The sequence below is a fragment of the Rattus norvegicus genome, chromosome 5, assembly GCF_021556685.1.
Source record: "Rattus norvegicus strain SHRSP/BbbUtx chromosome 5, alternate assembly SHRSP_T2T, whole genome shotgun sequence".
Taxonomy (NCBI): Eukaryota; Metazoa; Chordata; class Mammalia; order Rodentia; family Muridae; genus Rattus; species Rattus norvegicus.
In genome coordinates, this window is record NC_141538.1 from 38,465,851 (window position 1) to 38,472,476 (window position 6,626).

Below are 6,626 nucleotides of genomic sequence, written 5' to 3' on the forward strand. Positions count from 1 at the left end.
AATGATTATCTTGCTGAAAGCAATCTATATAACTCAAAGAAATCTCAATGACATTCTTTTCAGAACTACCAAAAACAACACTAACAATCTATGTGAACGCAAAAAGGACTCTGAATTATCCAGAAAATCCTTAGCAAGAAAAGAAATGCTGGAGAAATAAAAATGTTTGATCTCCAACTTTACTACAGAGCTATAGTAACTAATATTGGCTCAAAAATGGACATGTAGATTAATGAGATAAAATAGAGGACCCAGAAATAAAACTCTCAGCTATAGATGCCTAATTTTTATCATGGTTTCCAAAATGCTTTTTGGAGAAAGGAGTCTCTAAACTAAATGATACAAGATTTCCTGCATGTAAAAGAAAGAAATTAGATAAAAATATTACTATACACAAACATCAATTCAAAATGGGCCAAAGGTATTAATGTCAGAACCAAAACTTTGAAACTGGTAGGGAAGGATAGCTAAACATTATAGGTGAAGCTTGAGAGAGGCCTTAGCGGTTACCAGCTATTGCTGCTCATGAGAGATCCATGTTACCATGGTTGAGTGGCTCATAATTTCCAATTATTCTAGCTCCAAGTGATCTAATGCCATTTTTCTAGCCTCTAAGCTACTTGTACATACATGGCATAATCCACATGTATACATACACATAAATAAAAAAAATAGAAACACTTAAAGTCATGCACAAGACAAATACTTTCAGAAATGGAAGAATTATAACAGAATGGAAAATATTTCTAAGAATAGACAAATCGTATTACATGAAATTAAAAAGATCTGTAACAAAGGAAGCAGTTGCCTGAATGAAGAGATAGCCCATGAAATAGGGAAAAATCTTGGCCAACAAAAATATACAAAGAACTACTGCAAACATTAAAATGAAACAAACATCAAATTATCCAACAAATAAATGGGCCAGCGAGCTGAGTAGACAATTCTCAAAAGAAGTCCACACAGCCAAAAAATACTTTAAAAAGTGTTTAACATCCTTAGCCATCCAGAATACATAAGATAAAGCTATCTTATGATAGCTTTTGACATTCTACTTCACTGTAGTCAAAACAGCTAGCATTAAGTAAACAAATAAAATTCTGGCAAAGCTGTGAGTAAAGATAGCTACTTATTTATTGCTGATGGGAGTGTAATGCCTGTGGTGTGTGATGTCATTGTGTACCATGTTGGTCTCCATGGTTTATGTTGCTCTCCCTGGTCTGTGCTACCATTAGCAACCACATTGATGTCTATGGTCTGTGCTGGACCCTAAGACCATATTGGTGTTTGTGGGCTGTACTATCCCCATAGGACATGTGGATGTCTATGGCTTGGGCTTCTGCCTAAGTTCATGTGGATGTCTGAGTACGGTGCTGCTCCAGAGGCTATGTTGGTATCTGTAGTCTGCTGGAGACCATGTGGATGTTGGTGTTTCATGCTGCAGCCTGAGGCCATGGTGGTATGTGTGTGACCTGTGCTGCTGCCCAAGTGTCATGCTGGTGTCTGTGGTCTGTGCTGCTTGTAAAGGCCATAATGAGGTCAGGGGTTGGTGCTGCCACCAGCAATCACATTTAAGTCCAGTTCCATGCTGCCACCAGAAGCCATGTTAATTCTCTGGAGACCATGTTGATGTCTGTGATCAGAGATGCTCAATGGGAATTCATTTATGACTGTGGTCAGTGCTGCTGCTGGCTGTTATGGGCAAGTGTTGTTGTAAACTTAAATTAATGGGTCTGTCTTTTACCCAACTGGGTCCGTCACCACAGTGCCCCAAGATATCTGCTAGACATCTTGGTAGAAACACATCCCAACTCCGTGGCGGTCCAGTGTCTCTAGCGCCACACATGCTCCCAACTGAAATCACCACAAGAACACACAACCCAATAACCTCTTATCCAATTAATAAGATATAATTGCCTACCTAAACATTCGAAGTCTGGTACACATCCATCCCTTAAGAACATTCACAACAAACTGTAAACGTACAGCATAGAATCTTAACATTAGCTTCCATATTGTGTCTGCCATCATTTCCTCTACTCCTGCCTGCTGTCCTTTCTGTCCCAGTCTCCTCCTCTTCCCTCAAACTTTTCTCCCACCATCCTTCCTTCTCATCCAATGATAGGCCTCATTCTATCTTGTACCTGCCTCACCTCTGACATCATCCCATAGGTAAGGATGCTTTTGTTGCAGTGGTGTCAATGACTTGAGACTCATAATTAAGATGAGAGACATTGAAGGCTTTTTAAACACCACACACACACACACACACACACACACACACACACACACACACACACACACCCCACACACACACTAAAAGAAACAGTCTAGAAAGGAAGCCATTGAAAAGTCCTTAAAAATCGTGATAAAGATGATGAAATATAGCTCTTCTCAGTGATGGCTTGTGATGGGGGAATCTAAAAAGGCTCAATTATCATTAAGGGGCCAGCTACTGGAAGTTTGATCATGCTCCCAATGGGACAGGATATATATTCAGGAGGTCACAAGCTAGGGAAGAAATGGGAAATGAGAGTGATCAAGATACATTGTATGGAATTTCGAAATGATTAATAAAAGACATATGTTTTTGCCTCTCATTGCTGTAAAGAGACACCATGACCATGACAAATCTTGTCAAGGAAAGCATTTAATTGAGGTTGGCACACACTTTCAGAGGTTTTGTCCATTATTTTCATGGTAGAGAGCATGGCATCATAGCAGGCAGACATTGTGTTGGAGGAGCTGAGAGATCAACATCTTGATCTGCAGGCAGCAGAAAGGGACTGTGGCAATATTGGGTATAGCTTGGGCATACAAATATAACCTCAAAGCGTTCCTCAACAGTGGCTCACTTTCTCAAACAAGGTGACACATCCTTTAATAAAGCAATACTTTCTAATACTGAAAATCCCTATGCCAAGCATTCAAACACATGAGACTGTGGGGGGGGGACATATGTATTCAAACCAGCACATTCCACTCCCTGGCCCCCATAGACTTGTAGCTATAGTGCATGTGCATATATACAAACATAATACAAATAAGCACTCAGTCTCACTTCAAAAGTTCCCATAGTCTATCACAGTCTCAACAATATTAGTTAAAAGTTTCTGCTGAGATTAATTGATGTATTGTCAAAATATAATGGTACAGGATATACATTATCATTCCAAAAGGGAGGAAAAGGAATAGAATGAAGAAATGCTGGACCAAAGCAAGCTTGAAAACCAGACAGACAAACACCAAATTATGCATCTCCATGACTGATACCAAAACATTCTTCAGATTTCCAACTCCTTTTGACTGCAACGTACTTCTTTCTCATGGGCGGGTCCACTCTCTGTTAGCAGCTTTCCTTGACAGGTAGCCCCTGGATTTGGCACCTCCAACATTTTAGTGTCTCCAAGGCAATCTAGGTTTCACCTTCCCAGCTTCACAAAATGGCCTCTCTAGGCCTCCATGCAGGGATAGCCCTGACACATTCCTGGTCTCAGCAACTTTCCCTAGTCTCAGAGGAAAATTCCATAACCCCTTTCTTATGTCCTTGATTCTAGAGCCAGAACCAGTTGGCTGAAGCTGCCAATTTCTGCTATTGATTGGGATTGGAATACAGACTTCTAGTTCTACTACATCTTCACCAGTTTTCTGTTTTTAATGACTTCTTTCACTGATTAAGCTTGGGTGTCCTGGAACTCATTCTGTAGAAGGACCTTGAACCGAGAGATCTGCTTCAGAGTGCTTGGATTAAAGGTCACCACACCTGGACCTAAACTGTTTTTAATTCCCTTTCACAAGGTAGACGCTTACCTGGGTAGCCTCTTGCCCTGAGGACACCTCTCCCCTTATTTTATCTTTTCTTTAATCTGTTTATTTCCTTGAACATGGGATTTAGCTCCGTTTTTCTTGTTATCCATTTTCATTATAGTTCTCTGTAGATGTGGCTATTAATAACCATAGGACACAGTCCACACTAGGCTGTTTTGAAATCTCCTTTGCAAATGAAATTAATCTAAAAACTTCTTCACTTTAGCCTCAGGCAGATTTTTTTTTTGAACAAGGTCAAAGAGCAACCGCATTCCTCACCAAAATATCACAAGAAAACCTCTAAGACACATATTAACATTCTTCTTCTAGGAAACCTCCTGATTCATGCCCCCACAGTTCAAATCACTCTCAACACCACTGTCTTCTTTGTTCCTACTAGGATGGCTCATTGAGAAGCACTTAAAGGATTCCATAGCTTTCCTAATTCAAAGTTCCAAAATTTACATTTCTCCAAACAAAAGCATATTATCATAGCAATATCCCAATCCCATACCAACTTCCATTTTATTTAGAGTTTCTATGGCTGTGAAGAGACACTATGACCAAGGCAACTCTTACAAAAACAGACACTAATTGGGGCTGGCTTACTTTCAGAGGTTTAGTCCATTATCATCATGGTAGAGAGCTTGGTGGCATACAGGCAGAAATGGTGCTGGATGAGGACCTGGGAGTTCTGCATCTTGATCTGCAGGCAGCAGAAGGGGATTGTGGGCCACACTGGTCTTAATTTGCTCATATATAACCTCAAAGCCTGTCTCCACAATGGCTCACTTGCTCCAACATGGCCGCACCTCCTCCAATCAGGTCACACCTCCCCATGGTGCTACTCCTTATGGCTAAGAATTCAAACTCATGAGTCTATAGACATCAGAACCTATTTAAACCACCACAGTATGCTTAAAAGATCAAAATATAAAAACTACAAACAACAGTTAATATTTTATTTATCCATGTTTCCAAAATTAGAGAGCATTTTGTATTTTAATATTATGTCTACCAACTGAATTATGTCTCTACCAATGTCTGAAAAATAAGGTGGAGTTAAATAGCATAATTTAGTATGTAATAAACCTTTTAAACTGATAGGATTAGAAAAAAATGGTTACTGTTGTGGCAAGCATATTGAAAGTAGACATAATCTTTTTCCTCCACAAGATGGGGCACAAAGATGGTATGCAAATGATACAGAAAAATTAGAACTTTTTTTTCTTAATTTGGAAAGTTCTAACCAAAAGCATGAAAGAGTGTACTAAAGCAATATTTATTTTCCTGTAGATGCCTGAAAAATCTAAATGCACATTATTTAACTAGAGTCCAAAGTTCAGGGCAAGTAGCCAAAAGATCCCTAATTTTAAAATTATTGTTTATCAAAAGTAAACCTGTGTCCTCAATCTGTGAATTATTAAAATAAGTAAATAAGCTTCTAGGTAGGTCTCCTTGTCAGTTCTTCTCATGTGAAATAATTCTTCATTTGTATTGCCAAGGACTGGGAGTGGAGCTTAGTCATGCAGTAAGTGCTTAATATGCACAAGGCCCGGGTTCAATCCCCAGTACAGAACAAAGAGCAAACAGGAACAAGAAGGAAAGAAGAGAAGGGAAGGAGAAAAGAGAATATTTGTAGGGTAAAGGGAATGTTTTTCTCTCCTAATAAAAGTTTGAAATTTTAAGACTGCTAAAATAAATAGGCAATAGGTTGATTAAAAGGAGAAAAAACCCATGGGTTTATTAACAGTCACATGTATACAGGAGCCACATAAAATATGAGGCTCAAAGAGGCCCCCAGTGATTGACTCTTACATAGGAAAGATGGAGGTGAAAAAGCTGTAGGCAAATTTTACTAGGATAGTAAACGATTTATAGGGAGGAATGAATGAACTCACAGTGGCCAGGGGCAAATTCCTCTGGGTTCTATGTGAAGGGGTGTTTAATTTTCAACCTCTGTCTGTAGTGTGAGTTTAATCTTTCTTGGTTAATGAAATTTCTCATCCTTAGTAACTTATATTCTTTGTTGTTGTTGTTGTTGTTGTTGCTGTGAAGAATGTGAAGTCATTTAGAAGAATTTGGCTCTTGGTTCTGGACACTGAGCAGTCTAAGAGCATGGACCTGCTGTCTGCTCAGTATTTAGTGAGGATATGCTTACTGTATCCTAGAACTGGAAGAAAGACAAAACAACCATCCTGGGTGTCTCTTTCTCTTCTTATGAAGCCACTAACCTTGTCATGGTATCCCACCTTTATGATCTCACCTAACTCTAACTTCCAATAGTTCTCTCCAATACCATTGACCTATAACTTTGGGAATTCATTTTTTTTTCAGTACCTGAACAATTTTAGAGAATACATTCAAGCCATAATATTCTTTCCCAAATATGTGTCATAGTCTCAGGTAAAATACATTAATTCAATTCCAATAATCTCCAAGTATCAGTCCATTTAGCACCAACTCAAAAGATTGATCATCTGACTTGAATATGGGTCAGATTTAAGTCCTGCACCATCCTGGGAAAAATTCACTGCAGTTTTGAAAGTATGAAATGAAAGAAAAATCTACTTCCAAAATGCAGTGTTGGGATAGACATAGGACAGAAGAATTAATTCAAAGGGGACAATAGGCAAGTACAAAGGAAACTGTCACCAGTCACACTCAAAACCAAACAGAACACATGAAGTTTTAAGCCTGGAGAAGCACTTCCTTGACTCCCATCTTACCTCCAAGGTGTAGTGATCCTGTTTGCATAGCTACATTAGACAATTTTCCCATGGGGTCACACTTCATTTTTGATTTCTTGATGAAAATTT